At 33.9% G+C, this 16338-nt stretch overlaps 1 pseudogene; it reads left to right on the top strand.

The window, feature by feature from the left end:
* The first annotated feature begins 6818 nt into the window (after positions 1–6818).
* Positions 6819–15431, top strand: LOC101726099 (eukaryotic initiation factor 4A-I-like; annotated as a pseudogene).
* The last annotated feature ends 907 nt before the right edge of the window (positions 15432–16338 follow it).

The raw sequence follows: 16338 nt of genomic DNA, 5'->3' as shown, positions 1-16338 counted from the left end.
TATATTAAAGGCTCTGAAAATTTCAAGGATTTGTTTATCCCAGTAATTAACAGTATTAATTATCTGACAAGTAATCATTTAATCTGTACTTCAAATAGGACATATCAAAAATATTTGGGTTTATGATTTCATAGGAAAATTTGGAGATTTATTCCAAAAATATTCAATGTGCACCAAAATCAGGTGCAAATTATGTGTTCTACCCACTTTTGGTCAGAGAATTGGAATTAATATTTACCAGTTCCTTGGGTTATACTTTTACAAGAAGTTATGTTGTACTTTGGCCATCAGCAATGTAAGGTTACATACAAGTATAAAGACATACATAAATATAGGTTTTTATTTATATATATATTTATTGGTACATTTTAGGTATAAAATACATTTACATTTATCACTGAGTGTTTGAACCAGAACATGATGTGTCTTAGTTCTTATTTTTTCTCCCATTACCTGTGCACCCTTCACCCCCTCCACGCTTCCATATTTACACAGACTTTGATTCCATTTCTTCTACTCATAATTTTTTCTTTCCCTTCTTTCCTTTCCCCTTCCCCTCCCACCATCCACAAACCCTTGGATCTTTTCTTATTTCAAATTATCAATTATTCATTTTAATCATTTTCATCCTTATTTACACTTTCAATTTCTCACACTAGAGAAACAATTTGGTATTTACACATGTGTGTACTATTTATTTCACAAGAGTATGGCCTCAATATGCATTCATTTACATACAAATGTCTCTAGTTTCTCATTCTTTATGGCTGAGTATTACTCCATTTTATTAAAAAAACACATCTTCTTTATCCAGTTTCCAGTCAGTGGGCACTTGGGCTGTTTCCAAGCTTTAGCTATTATGAACTGTGGCGCTATAAACATAGGTGCACATATATCGCTGTGGTATGATTCTTTTAATTCTTTGGGGAAGATTCCCAGTAGGTGAATAGCTGTGTCAAATGGGATCTGTAGTCCTAGTTCTTTGAGTTATCTCCATACTGATTTCCACAGTGGTTGCACCAATCTACATTCCCCCCAACAATGGAGAAGAATTCCTTTCTCTCCACACCCCTGCCAGCATTTGTTATTGGTTGATTTCTTGATAGCAGCCATTCTTTCTGGGGTGAGGTGGAATCTCAGTATTATTTTCATCTGCATCTCTTGAATGATCAGTGATGTTGAACATTTTTTCTTATATTTATTTGCTGTTTTTACTTCTTTGTCTGAGAAATGTCTGTTCATTTTGGATGCCCATTTTTGAATTGGGTCTTTGAAATTGGGGGGTCTGATTTTTTTCAATTCTTTATATATTCTTAATAGTAGCCCTTTGTCTGAGTTACAGCTACTAAATATTTCTTCCCACATTGTAGGTTGTCTCTTAGCTCTGTTGGTAGTTTCCTTTGCAGTGCAGAAGCTTTTTAATATGATGAGATTCCAGTTGTTGATTCTTTGCGCTAGCTCCCGTGCTAATGAAGATTTGTTCATAAAGTCTTTTCCTATCCCAATGTCATCAAGAGTTCTACCTAACTTACCTTCCAGCAAATTTAGTGTTTCTGACTTAATATTTAGATCTTTAATCCACTTCAATCTTAGTTTAGTGCATGGTGATAGGTATGGGTCTAGTTTTAATTTCTGACAGGTTGAAATCCGGTTTTTCCAACACCATTTATTAAATAGGCTATCTTTCCTCCAATGAGGGTGGTTGGCTCCTTTGTCAAAGATGAGGTGACTGAGTATTTCTGGAGTTGTTTCTGAATCTTCTAATCTATTCCGCTGATCTTTGGGTCAGTTTCTTTGCCAGCTCCATGCTCTTTTTATCACAGTTGCTTTGTAGTATAGTTTCAAGTTGAGGATTGTGATGCCCCCAGCCATGTCTCTGTTGCCTAGAATTGCTATTGCTATTCTAGGTTTCTTCTGTTTATAAATGAATTTTTGGATTGTTTTCTCTAGTTCTGTGAAGTATATTGTTGGAATCTCAATTGGGATTGCATTGAATCTATATAGTAGTTTTGGAAGTATGGCCATTTTCACTATATAGGTTCTTCCTACCCAGGAACAAGGGATATTTTTCCACTTTCTTATATCCTCTTCAATCTCCTTCTTCAGAGTGCTGTTGTTTTCAGTGTAGAGGTCTTTTGCTTCCTTTGTTAGATTGATTCCTAGATATTTCATTTTTTTAGATGCTATTGTAAAAGGAGTTATTTGCTGAATTTCTCTCTCAATGGGGATGCTATTTGTGTATAAGAAGGCTATTGTTTTTTGAGTGTTGAACTGGTATTCAGCTACTGTACTGAATCTGTCAATTAGGTCTAGAAGGCTTTTGACTGAGTTTTTTCGGTCTTCTATGTAAAGTATCATATTGTCACCAAATAATGACAGTTTCACTTCTTCCTTTCCTATCTTTATTCCTTTTATTTCTTTCTCTTTTCTAATTGTTATGGCTAATGTTTCCAGAATGATATTGAACAAGAGTGGTGATAGTGGGCATCCTCGTCTTGTTCCTGATTTTAGTGTGAAAGTTTTCAGTTTTTGACCATTGAATATGATGTTCGCTGTTGGTTTTTCATAGATAGCCTTAATCAGGTTGAGATAAAGTCCTTCTATTCCAAATTTCCATAGCATTTTTATCATAAATGGGTGTTGGATTTTGTCAAATGTTTTTCTGCATCTATTGAGATGATCATGTGGTTTTTGTCCTTGACTTTGTTAATATAGTGTATTCCATTTATTGATTTACAGATGTTGAACCATCCTTGCATCCCTGGGATAAATCCAACTGGTCAGGGTGTATGATCTTCTTGATGACACTCTGTATTCTGTTTGCCAGTATCTTCTTGAGGATTTTTGCATCTATGTTCATTAGGGAGATTGGTCTATAGTTCTCTTTTTGGGTTGGGTCTTTCCCTGCTTTTGGGATCAAAGCAACACTTGCTTCCAGGAATGAATTTGGAATCCTTGCTTCCCTTTCAATTTCCTTGATGAGTTTAAAGAGTAATGGCATTAGCTCTTCTTTAAATGTCTTGTAGAATTCAGTACTGAAGCCATCAGGACCTGGGCTTTTCTTTGTTGGTAAGTTTTTTATTACATTTTTAATTTCACTCATTGTAATTGGGGTGTTTAGAATTTCTATATCTTCTTCATTTAATTTTGGCAATTCATATGTATCTAGGAATCTGTCCATTTCTTCTGTGTTTTCCATTTTATTAGAGTACAGGTTCTTAAAGTAGATATTGATGATTCTCAGCATTTCTGCTGGATTTGTTGTGGCTTCCCCTTTTTCATTCTTAATTGCATGGATTTGAGCCTTTGCTTTCCTTTGTTTGATAAGGTTGGCTAAAGGTTTAATCAATTTTATTTATTCTTTAAGAAAACCAACTTTTTGATTCATTGATTTTTTGTATCATTCTGTTATTCTCCATTGCATTGATTTCTGCTCAGATCTCTATAATTTCCTCTTTTGTACTAGCTTTGAGTTTGTTATGCTCTTCTTTTTCTAAGAGCTTGATGTTCTGCATTAGGTTATTTAACTGAGTTCTCTCTGTTGACCTAATATGTGCATTCACTGCTATGAATTTCCTGCGTAGAACTGCTCTCATTGTGTCCCACAGGTTTGTGTATGTTGTACTGGTATTATCATTTACTTGTAGAAATTGTCTATTTTCTTCTTTAATTTCTTCTGTCACCCATTGGTTGTTCAGGAGGGTGTTGTTCAATTTCAATGTGTTTGTGGGAGTTTTGCGGTTTCTTATGTTATTGATCTCCAATTGTATTACACTATGGTTTGATAATATACAGGGGATAATTGTGTTTCTTTTACAATTACTTAGATATGTCCTATCAGCTAGCATGTGATCTATTTTGGAGAAGGACCTGTGTGCAGCTGAAAAGAATGTGTACTCTGATTTTGTGGGGTGGAAGACTCTTTAAACATCTATTAAGTCCATTTGTTCAATAGCTTGGTTCAGTTTCCAGAAATTCATTGTTAATTTTTTTTTAGTTGATCTGTCTATTTGTGAGAGAGGAGTGTTGAGGTCCCCCACCACAACTGTGTTAGTGCTTATTTGGTTTTTCGTGTCCATTAATATTTGTTTTGTACAGTTTGGGGCATTTTTATTTGGTGCATATATATTTAGGATTGTCATCTGTTCCTCTTAGATTGTTCCCTTCAAAAGTGTAGTGACCATCTTTGTCTCTCTTAATTAGTTTTGGTTTGAAATCTACTTTGTCTGCAAATAAGATTGCAACCCCTGCTTTTTACAGATTCCTGTCATGTGTAGAACTGTTTTCCATCCTTTTACTTTCAGTCTATGGATTTCCTTTGAGTTAGGTGTGTTTCTTGTATACAGAATATTGCTGGGTTTTGCTTCTTAATCCATTCCATCAGTCTATTTCTTTTGATTGGTGAATTGAGGCCATTAACATTGGTAGTTATCATTGAGAGATATTGACTCATCCTTGTCATGATGTTTTACTGTTTTTGGCTCTTTTGTTTCTTATTTTCCCCCCTTTTGCTTTAGTATCTTACCTTGAGTGGTGCCTTCTCTCTTCTGGGCCTCATGGAGTTGTGAGCTTCATTGTCTTTTTCTAGGATATTGCTTAAAATTGTTTGGAGTGCTGGTTTGGTGCTCATGAAATTTCTCAGGTGTTCTTTGTCGTGAAAGCATCTTATTTCCCCCATTGATTTTGAAAGACAGTTTTTCCGGATACAATAGTCTAGGTTGGAAGTTATTTTCTTTTAGAGCTTGAAATACTTCACTCCAGGCTCTCCTTGATTTGAGGGTTTGTGTTGAGAAATCTGCCATAATTCTGATGGGCTTTCCTTTGTAGGTGATTTGTTTCTTTTCTCTAACTGCCTGTAGAATTTTGTTCTTCTGTTGGGTTTCTGGGATCTTGACTATTATATGTCTAGGTGTAGATTTTTTTTTTGGTCAAGGCTGGTTGGAGTTCTATATGCCTCACTTCTCTGTACGTCCAATTCTCTACCTCTGTCTAGGAAGTTTTCTATTATTACTTCTGTGAACAGCTTTTTATGTCATTTGTACTTTCTCCTGTTTTTTCTTGGACTCCTATCAGTCTTATGTTATTCTTCATTGCATCATCTAGCAGCTGTTTCATTGATTTCTCATAGTCCCTTACTATCTTTAAGAAATCTCTGTTTTCATGGTCCTTCACCACATTCCTGTCTTCTATATGTGATATTCTGTCTTCAGATTCTCTTAGTCTGCTCTACATGCTTTCTATGGAGTTTTTAATCTCCTGAATATCTGTTTGAACATGTTTCATGGATTCCATTTCTTTCTTATGTTGGGTGATCATGTTTTCCATTTCTTTCTTATGCTGGGCATTCATGACTTCCACCATGTTTCTGATCTCATCTATTTTCTTATCTGTTTCTGCTCTAGAACATCTAATCATGTCTTTCTGCTCACCATGTCTGTATTTATCTAGGAGATCATTTCTGTTTTGAAATTTTCTACAGCCTCATGCTTCTGCTTTGTTACTTCCTGTGGTATCAGTTTTTGGGTGTCCAACTGGTTGCTTATCAGACTTTTCCACCTCATTTCTCCCAGAATTTCCTTTTTGTGGCATGAAAGCCTGCATTTGTGCCTTGCTTAAGTGTCTTCTCATTTTTGTTTTTGATACTGTCCTTGGTTTTATTCCTGGGTTGATATTTCAAAATTGGTTAATGTAGGTATCTTTATTGCTTGTGTTTAAAACCCTTGTGGAATGATTGCTTTTCAGAGGTGTCTTCCAGATATAGCTTGTGTTTTGGTTTTGAGACTCTAATGACTCTGAGGCTATTTTATTTTACTTATACCAGGAAGGAAAACTAATTAGATCAATCACAACATGTTAGCACAAATGACATAGTCAGCAATACCGTAGCATCAAGTACAGCTTAGAAAATGGCAATTTGTGGATGTTATTAATCTATCAATTTTAACTATGTGAGTTAAATTAAAACCAAGGACCAACCTATCGTAAGGTTATAATGAATAAACTCTTCAATATAGCATCTTTCCCCTTTGGGTGGGGAGTTAAAAGGAGTTGGGGAGGGAGGGGCAGGTAGAAAGAACAAGTAAGATTAGCAGTGAGGCCCGAAGACACAGAAAGATCACACAAACTCTAAGAAGTTGTTAAAGGCAAGAGAAAATGGCAGAATGAAAGAACAAAGATGTGAATAGAATCACCTAACAGCAACAGGGAGGTTAGATACCAAATTTACTTTCCTTTAAACCTAATGATAATCAAGAGAAGGAAAAAGAGAAGAAGAAAACAATAAGGGAGAAATCCGAATTCAGTGCAGAAAGGAACAAATGGGGAGATGAGGAGCAATGTGGGACAGCAAGAGAATGAGTGAGAGGGAAAAAAAAGATAAAAGAAAGAAAAGAAAGAAAAGTAAAACTTTGAGGAGTAGAGAGAAAGTAAAATTTAAGAATTAAAAATAGGAGAAAAAAATTTTTTTTTCTTTTTTGCAAATAGCACTAGAAATTATGGGACTCCTTCAGGATATGTCTCTGCTGTCACAGTAGGCAACGTAGGAATCCCTGTGTATATACGAGTCAATGAGTCTCAGCAAGCCAGCAGCAGACCAAGTACAGTGGTCTGATGTGCCTTTATTGTAGAGATTCTCTCTACTTTGCTGCTGAGCTTCAGTTTTCATTGAGGTGCCTGAGAGGCCCTCTTTCTTTTACTAACTTCTGCTCTGTTTTGTGGAGCTCAGGACAAGGGTCTTTATAATCTCCCGTGCTTCTGTAGTGTGGGACCAGGTAGCAGAAAAACCGGAATGTAGGAGGCGGGCGGCGGGGTGGGAAAGAATGGGCGTTGGAGGCGACCGCGCGGCTAAGCGGACCTCACTGTGGTGTGGGCATGGCCCGGGATGGCCGTGGAGCTTCAAGCTTCTTGTCTCTCCTTGCCGGTTGCTGCTTAGAGAGCGCTGGATGGGGGTGGGCTGCAAGACGCCTCTGTGACCTCACCGTGCCATGGGCGTGTCCCAGAACCACATAAATATAGTTTTAAAATTCGTCTGATCCCTGTGTAGAAAAAATGGAAAAGCAGAGAGTTTCACTAGTATCAAGTAATAAGTACAATTTTAATAAATAAGAGTGCTTCATTTAGAGTAAAACTGAGAGGAAAAATTTTTTTAAAAAATTTTAAAAAATCTTTAAAATTAAAAGTTTTTAAAAATTGCTGGAACACACAAAAATATATTTATAACTTTTCAGAGTTTATCTTAGGAATTTCAAACAGTTTAGTTTTTTATCTTCATCGAAGACCTGAAGGAAAGACACTCCTGACCAGCTTCAGTCTGATGTGCTGATACAGTGTGGCTTCAGAGTCTTGAAGCCATTACTCCTTATAAATACTTAAAGAAAGTATTACTATATGAATGAATTGTAAAGGGTCTCACAATTTAGTAATACAAGCTCCTGTTATAAAAGGATTGTGATAAGACACTAAATTCAGCAAAACAATAAAGTGTTCTGGACTCGAAGAAGCACAGAGAACCATTTTCAAGGGTAATAGAGAAACTTTGGAAAACTAGGTTCTCCAGTGGTTTGAATGGAAAGATTAAAAGAAAGCACCCTCGGGCTGGGAATTTAGCTCAGTGGTTCCACCGCCTGCCTCGAAAGCAGCGCAAGGTCCCGAGTTCAATCCCCGGTACCAGAAAAAAAAAAGAAAGAAAGCACCCTAAGCCAACTGACAATATGTTTGCATATAGTTAATATAGTCTTGTAATATTAGAATGTGTGGACTAACCAGGTTAGAATCATCAAAAAGACATGAAACATGGAAATTTCATAGTCATTGGTCAATTATTGTTTTACATAGAACTTTGAGGAATAAAACCTTTGGTCAACAGAGACTGAAGTTTTTCATCATTTCAGCAATCTTTAATTGCATTATTCATTAGCTCCATTATTCCAGCTGATGAAATAATTTTATTCCATGATGTTTTATATCCAGTTGGAATCATTGGTTATAATATGTAGGGTGTCTTGCAAAAAGCATTTTAAATGTTGTAGAACAAAACAGGAAATCATATACATGTTGGCTGAGAGTTGAATTCCAAGTGACCAAATCTCTTATACTTGTTTTTAATGTCCCAGGAAAATCAGAGGAGTCTTCTGTAAATCCCTGAAACATCATGACTCAGGTATATTGTTGATTTCCCTTGTAAAGAAGACTTGATAGCTCTTGAGAATTAAGTTGAGAAATAATGGTAAAGATTCAGAACCTAAGTCAACAACATGGAAATGAGTGGTTTTGGTGGAGCAGAAATGAGGACAGTGTTGGGGCTTTTTGCACAAAGTGAGGCAGAAATAAGGATCCACACATTCTGAATATTAGGATCTTCCAGGGTTTGAGGAACTATGTCTTTGATGACATCTCAAAGATTCCAGAGAACAAAGATGAGAGTAAATACATTTGTCCCTAAATTCTCATCACTGCTTACATTTACAAGTAAATTCTACAATATATTATTGTATTTCTGTTTTCATCACTGTTGTGATGCTTCAGTAAACAATTTTTGGAACAACTGTATATTTTATATGAATTGGAGTTCTGATGCAAGATGATAATAAAAACAAAGTAAAAATTTCATGAACACTAATATAGCACATTGTGGTGTGATAAAATGATAAAGAGAAAATACATTGTGTTAACATTTGCTAACCAAAATAAAATGGTCAACACAGTCCTAGTAGCACACATCCAATTTCTAGAGCTCTAGTGATTTCCAGAAATGAAATTTAATGAGTGGAAATATTGACCACCCATGTGTTGTAGACTTATCAAATGTGAAAATAATAATTACGTTCCCATTCTGTTTTACTCTGCAAGTTACAAATTGCCTCGGCATTGCCTTGTAAACCATGAAACTGTGGACTTTATTTGTTCACTAACGCTTATTGAACATGCTTTGCAAATGCCTAGTATTTCAATCATAGAAAATTCACCAAAGTCTCTTTCTGATTAAACATTTTGACAGAAAAATAAAGATCATGAATGCCAGACTGTTAACCTTCAATCCAATTGTTTCAATATTAAAAAGTTAAAAAATAAATCACTTACTTTGGAGATGGTAGCTATGTCCACATTTAGACTTAATTGAGTGATCAATAAAATCCGTGCTTCAGCTGAATGTATCTTCTTCTGTCTCATTGGTGAACTCTGTTAACAGAGTAATGCTCTTTTTGTTACTTATTTGATTGCCTTACTTTTGTTATTATAATATAGATTCCTCTACAATACTTAATTTTTAAAACTTCTATAGACATTTTAAATCAATAAAATTATTTAACTGTTCCAAAATAAACTAGATGAAATATCACAGCATTAAAGTTATTTTATTTCACTTTGGCATATATTTTCTATTGAATATATATAAATTTTCATATCCATGAAAATTTTGTAATAAAAAGAAACAAATATGTATAATTAAAAGAAATTTTAATAGTGAAAATATTCATTCTTGTGAACAAATATGGTAAGGCAAAACTCTCACAATTTTTAAACATGAATCTGAATTTGATTAGAATTTGATTACATTTATTGTATTGCCTAAGAGAGAAGCATTGTATTATCAAATATACTTTAAAATAAGCTATAAGTTAGGATATCAGACTTCTTTATGTTTTAGTTATTGTTGACTTCCCCTTAATTAAAATAATGTTGTGAAGCTAATATTTCATTTACTTGTTGATTTATTATTCTGATGTATCACTGCATGATATATTTGTCTACTTAAATCAATAGTACTATTTTCAAAAATGGATAATAGGAAAGCTTCTTTTTTTGTCCTTTAGAAGTTGTTACATTGCCTTGATATAATTATCACACTATTTCGTAACTCATTATTCAGTATCCACATTCTGTTCTGTTTAATCATCACATTTCTCATAGTTATGCACCCACAGTGTCTTGAATCCTCATAAAATTCTGGTGCAACTTCTTTATACATTTTTCTATTGTAGCATCTAACTCAACAAACTAAAAGTTAAATTCAGTTTTTCTTGTCTTAAAATTAAGCCATTTCCTATTTTTCCTATCTTAAATAAACCACAATTTCCCTTCCCCTTTAGTACTCATTACCACCATTGGCAGTAATAACTGTGAACTGACTCGTGATGCCTACTGTATTACATTTTGATCACACACGTACACACACACACACACATACACACACAACATGGTACCTTAATTTGGTATTCACTAAGTACAACCAGCTACACTAAATGGATTTCAAGAATTGTTTTCATAACATTGTATCATTTGTGTTATTGGAAATACTGATTGCTAATATATTTAAGTTCCTTGTAGCTAATAAGTGGCAAAGGTGTGGTTAGTGATCTGGCCATTTTGATTACCAATCTTGTTCAAGCTTAAAATCCCTTGATAAGTGGGATTCCATTGTCTTCTAATTTAGTTCCTTAAGGTGCCCCACAGTACGGTCAATTCTCCAGAGTATCAGGCTTTAATAATGTTTTACTATTTCTGAAAGGCAAATATAATTTTGCCATCTTTCTCAAATATACTCAGACAGTTCTTCTTAAAGAATATAAGTCAAAATTCTATTTCAGTCCAGGGATTTATCTCAGTGGTTTCACCGCATGCTGTGCAAGCGCAAGGACCTGAGTTCGATCCCTAGTACCAAAAAAAAAAAAAAAAAAAAAAAAAATTCTATTTCAGATTTCTTTCTGACTTATTTTAGACAGCCCTCTTTCTTTTACTCCTTGAAATCTATAACTGAAGCAACCTAGACTTCTTGTGATTCCTCAGAAACACCAAGTACTTTTAAACTGCTTTTGATCAGTCACTTTGCTCTGCCTGAAATGATCTTACTCCTCTCAATAGGATAAAATCTGTTTCCTTCTAGCTTGCCTTGAATCAAGTCATGTTGTAACTTCCTGATCTCTCCATCATGAATTGTAGGCATAGCATATAAAATAAACCATCAGAGGATTTTCCAAGAATATACCCATTGTGGTTAAAAAATAAAACTGTATTATTTTTGCATGCAATTAAGCACTTTTTTCAACAATATGTCATGATATAACTTATTTTTCCTTTGGCAATGTAACGTGTACATACATAAATCATTCTATAGTTTAGAATTCAGGTTTAAATTAATTCAATAGTATATCATACTTCTTAGTTCTAATAATCCATGTATTTGAGAGAGAAAGAAAAGAAGGGAAAAGAAAAAAATATGAGAAAAGGAAAAAAATGGAAACAAAGTCTTTGTAAATAGGGAAGGGTGGAGCGGGTGAAGGGAGGGCAGAGGAATGGGGAAAAAATAAGAATCAAGATACATCATGTAAAGGTACAAGATCCCAATGATGAATGTAATTGTACTGTATACCTAAAATGTACCAATAAACTTAATGGAAAAAAAATCCATGTATTTGAAATGATATTTACAAAAAGAAGTACTTAAACACAGCCCTGGCCAACACCTGTTACATTTGCCAACATATAGAAATAAATAATTATTATTATCTGACAAGCAAAAAAATTAAAGATATGTAGTTTTCAAAATGTACTTTCAATACATTATTTTTTTGTACCGGGGATCTAACTCAGACCTTTGCTTGCAAGGCAGGCAGTGGAGCCATTGAGCTAAATCCTCAGCCCTGTTTTTTCAATAAGTACTTTCAAAATAACAAATAGTCACAAACAGGAGCTATATTAATAAAATTTCTTCTAAGTCATATTTTCAGTTGATTCTGGAAATATTAATATTTTACACAGAAATAAATAATTTGAGTCATCATAAATTTTTGAAAATATCTGAGGCAGAATATTTGAAAAAGTACCAGAATGCCAATTTTCAATCCTTTGTTTAGTGTTCTACACACTTATTTAGTACTAGTGATAGCAGCAATAATAAAATGTGATTAAATTTGTATTCAACTTTCTTCTACCAGTCTATCTCTTTCCATCCTCTCTACAACACAGATAAGTACCATGAATAGATTGATTAAGTGTTTATGTAATGTTTTGACCCTGTGAAAGTTACCTGGCTTACCTGATTTCTTCTTATCTCCTTTTTCACTTATCTGTAAAATGAGGTTAGGAATGAAACATTATCCACTGGTTTGTGATAGAGATTAAATTAGCTAATTAGAAAACACTTGAAATAAGATTTGGCATATAGTTTTAATAATCAAAACTATCTGTGTCAGCAAGGCTACTGTCGGACTATAAGCCACTCACATTAGCAAGTCTTAGTTGTTTCATCTGAGAAAATTATGTTCAGAGAAGGTAAAATTATTAACTGGTAAATAGCTTCACTATTTAAGAAATGTTTACAGACTAAATTATCAAAGATTGTAACAAATAACAGCCATGTAACAGCAGTTAAGTTATTCACATTTGCATCAGGATCCTTGTTTTACTCTCTTCAAGTCTAATGGTATCACTGATGACATAATCAAATGCCAGATCCCAAGAACATGATTCTTTCCCTTGAAAGAGCAACCCAAATACACTGACCCAGACTACAAAATCCTATGCTTGTCCTGCCTTTGACTTTGTTTTCTGAGACACTGATAAGAATGTGGTAGATGGTTTTCTCTGTTGGTGTAGCTAGTTTAGGTTTGTTCTACTAATGATTTGTCAGGAGTTATTCTTGGGAGATCAAAAGATAAGAAAGAGATTGTGAGTTAATCCACTGAGAGTTTAAAATACTTAAAAATTCATTTTATGTAATTCCACCATAAAATTTTTACAAAATAGTCATACTTTTGATAACACTTCTGAAAATTCTACAGCAAAATTTCCAAACTATATGATTTACTGGTCATCTTTAATAATTCTATCATTTTTAGATTTTACAGATGGGGTCTCACTATATATACCATACTGGCCACAAACTCACAGAAATCTTCCTGCCGTAGTCTTCCTAGTGCTAGAATTACAGACATGTGGTAAATTTTCAACTAAATTTAATTGACAATACATTGATTTGATTTGATTTTCTTCTCACTTTAGACATTTTCTCCTGTCCTGGTTATTTTAATCCATCAAATTATTTGTTCCCCTATGAAATAATGAAAAATATTTTACCATACTATATAATATATATTTCCAAGTAATGGAGCAATGTTATATTACCTTTAACGTTAAGTCTGTTCAATGAAACTAATTTTCCCTTTTATATTTTATATAATAAAATTATACACTTTGAAGCAAATTTATTTGCTTCCTGTATATCAAATATTATATTGTATTAGCTCTTTTTGGAATAAACTATGAATTCTAAATCTTTACAAATAAGGAAAATTTTTCAAATAGAAGCAATTAGTATATTTATGTAGTTTATAGTAATTGGAAATACCCCTTCAACTTCCCTCAGGCTTAATTAGGAAATATATCAAGAACTTTAGGAGCTTTAATTAGCCAGTTATTGGACATGTATTTTTTCATAATTAAGCAGTTCTGTTGCTACTACTCTCATCACAACTATAATGAGCAAATAAATTACTTTTTAGAAATTGACCAAATTTAATAAGCAATTCAGAGAAAATGAGATTTATCTTGACTCCAATAGTCCATGGGTATGACCCATTTCAGATTTATGGTATTCAGAGCTTTCCTAAATTGGACATAAACTACTTCAGCCATAATACAATAACGAATTTCTAATCTGCCAATTTGAGACTCATTGGAAGTTCAGTAAAATCTATTGAATCAGTATAATACAATTAAATTTTATTCAAATATTACAATGCCATGATTCCAGAAACTTTTATCTCTGTTTGTATGTCCAAATATAAGTCCAAAATGAAGTAGGCCCTGATAACTACTGTTACAATTTCAGAAAAGAAAAATAGTGGGTACATTCAAATTTGGAGATTCAGAGATCTCAAATGAAATGAGTAAACAAGTACAGATTAACTTAGTTTGCAATTATTAATAATTTTATAATACATTATGACATTTCTGTCTCATAATTTCATCAACATTAATACAAGTAAAATCAATAAAACTGTCTTTTACCAGCAAATTGAAAAATGACATCTAACTCCCTAATGGTGAAAGAGACACCTCATTGGCCGTGTTGATCTCATATATGTCAGGGGCAGAGCAGATGAATGTCCTTTGGTCAGCTTGATGCCTGGCTTGATGTCCACAGCCAATGCATCCATAAGGCACATGAAATCCTAACGTTGACCTCTGTTCTCTTCTTTGGTCTGAAAGGGGAATAAATCAAACACAGCCTTATAGATTACTAATTGAGGCTCAGAAAAGAAATTGGTAAACATTCTGTAATAAATAAAGTGATTATCATGATGTGAAGTTTTGGGCACAAAGAATGAAGACAAAAAGAATATGCTTTATTTTGAGAATAGGATATGTGTCCAGCTATTTTATAATTAGTGTGAGAAACTTAAAAATTGCTCAGGATTCATGATAAGTCATTGTGTAGTGCAGAAACAGACTGAGTTCAAATCCTGTTTGCCACTCTAGGCAGTGTAGTATTAAGGAGATAATTATTGACTTGTTCTTTCCCTGAATGGGAGTCTTATAGTAGTGAGTATCTCCAGGTTGTTGGGTACATAAGAGGCATTCAGATTAAGAATCAGGGCCTAATGTTATCAAAGTTAAAAGATGAGTACCTTTTTCTCTCCATGTTGAGATACAAAAGTAGTCATGGCATTAGGAAATTGCATGTGTGCCTAGTGTCATGCCTGCATTGGGAGCACTAATGTGCATGCTGAGGTATGGAAGCTTCAGATGGAAGCTCTCCATATCATCATGGAAACCCCTGGCTGCATGTTTCATATGCTTAACCAGTGATACCTGACTCCCAAATTCACCAAGATGTTTGTATTACATGAAGCTGAAAAACTGTTGGGGTGTGGATTCAAGGACTAGATTTATGATGTATTGAAAAGCTCAACTAAAACACAGGTGGTTTTTTTGTCAGCCACAATGCCTTCTGATGTGTTTGAGATGATCAAGAAGTTCATGAAGGACCCCACTGGAATTCTTGTCAAGAAGGAAGAGTTGACCCTGGAGAGTATCCGCCAATTCTGCATCAATTTGGAATGAAAAGAATGAAAGCTGGACACACTGTGTGACTTGTATGAAACCCTAACCATCACCCAGGCAATTATCTTCATTAACACCTGAAGGAAGATTGATTGGTTCCCTGAGAAAATGCTTGCCTGAAAATTCACTGTCTGCCAAGCATGGAGATATGGACCAAAAGGAAATCGATGCGATCATGAGAGAGTTCTGGTCTGGCTCTAGCAGAGTATTAATTACCAATGACTTGTTAGCCAGAGGCATTGATGTACAGCAGTTTTTTTTAGTCATAAACTACCATCTTCCCTCCAAAGGGAAAACTACATCTGCAGAATAGGTCTGCTGGGTATTTTTCTCATAAGTGTGTGGCTATTACCATGGTGACAGAATGAAACAAGGTGACAGAATGAAACTCTTGGAAATATTGAGACTTTCTACAACAGCTCCATTGAAGAGATGCCTCTTCAATGCTGACCACATTGAGAGAGGTGGTCCTGCTGCCAACTCCAGTCAGCATTAAATCTTGAGCTGAAGAGCAGCTGCAATGGGAAGAGAAGGGAGCCAAGGATATGGACATCTTGTCAAGATTTTTTGTATTTCTTTTTTTTCCTTTTTGTTTTCTTTGAATAAATGTTACTTTCTGAGAAAAAAATACATTAAATATATACAAAAATTTGAGTCTTTTACAGGCACTTATATATATCCATATATAAATTGAAAAGGTTAATTAGGAAATAAATCAAATACTGAATTATCTTTCTTCTGAAAATTGTTATGTCATGTGTATTATTAATAGTAGTAGCATCATGATTGGTATCAAAATAAATTAATTATTCAATTAGTGGCATTAAAATAAACTAATAATGTGATACTTTTTAATACATACTTCTACATGTAGTATTTTAGAATTTACAAAATTTGATGACAGCCAAATTAAATCATCATATAGAACAATGATCTTATGCACTAACAAAATTTTTGAATTGTCTTCTAAATCTTCGTAAAGTGTAATAATTTATCATAATATAAATAAAAATGTTACTTAGAAATGATTGACATATACTTATAACTTAACCCTTCTATATTTCAAGGAGCAATGAAAATAATTTCTAAAATAGAAGCAATCTTACCAAGCTCAGTATACTTAAATAGTTTATGTTTTAGTATCCACCTTTGTTCCATGTTTAGAAATGCTAAATGTTCTCTTTGTAATCAATAATTCAAGTATGGAGGATCTGCCATCAATAAAATAGACCAATAAATCTGTAATTAATGGTTTTCTTTCAAGTGCTCTAATCC

This window comes from Heterocephalus glaber, unplaced genomic scaffold, assembly GCF_053883595.1.
Source record: "Heterocephalus glaber isolate CG9 unplaced genomic scaffold, H.glaber_assembly_v1.0 deba00001600, whole genome shotgun sequence".
NCBI classification, from domain to species: domain Eukaryota; kingdom Metazoa; phylum Chordata; class Mammalia; order Rodentia; family Bathyergidae; genus Heterocephalus; species Heterocephalus glaber.
The sequence above is the reverse complement of the archived record's forward strand: the minus strand, read 5'-3'. Positions and strand labels throughout refer to the sequence as shown.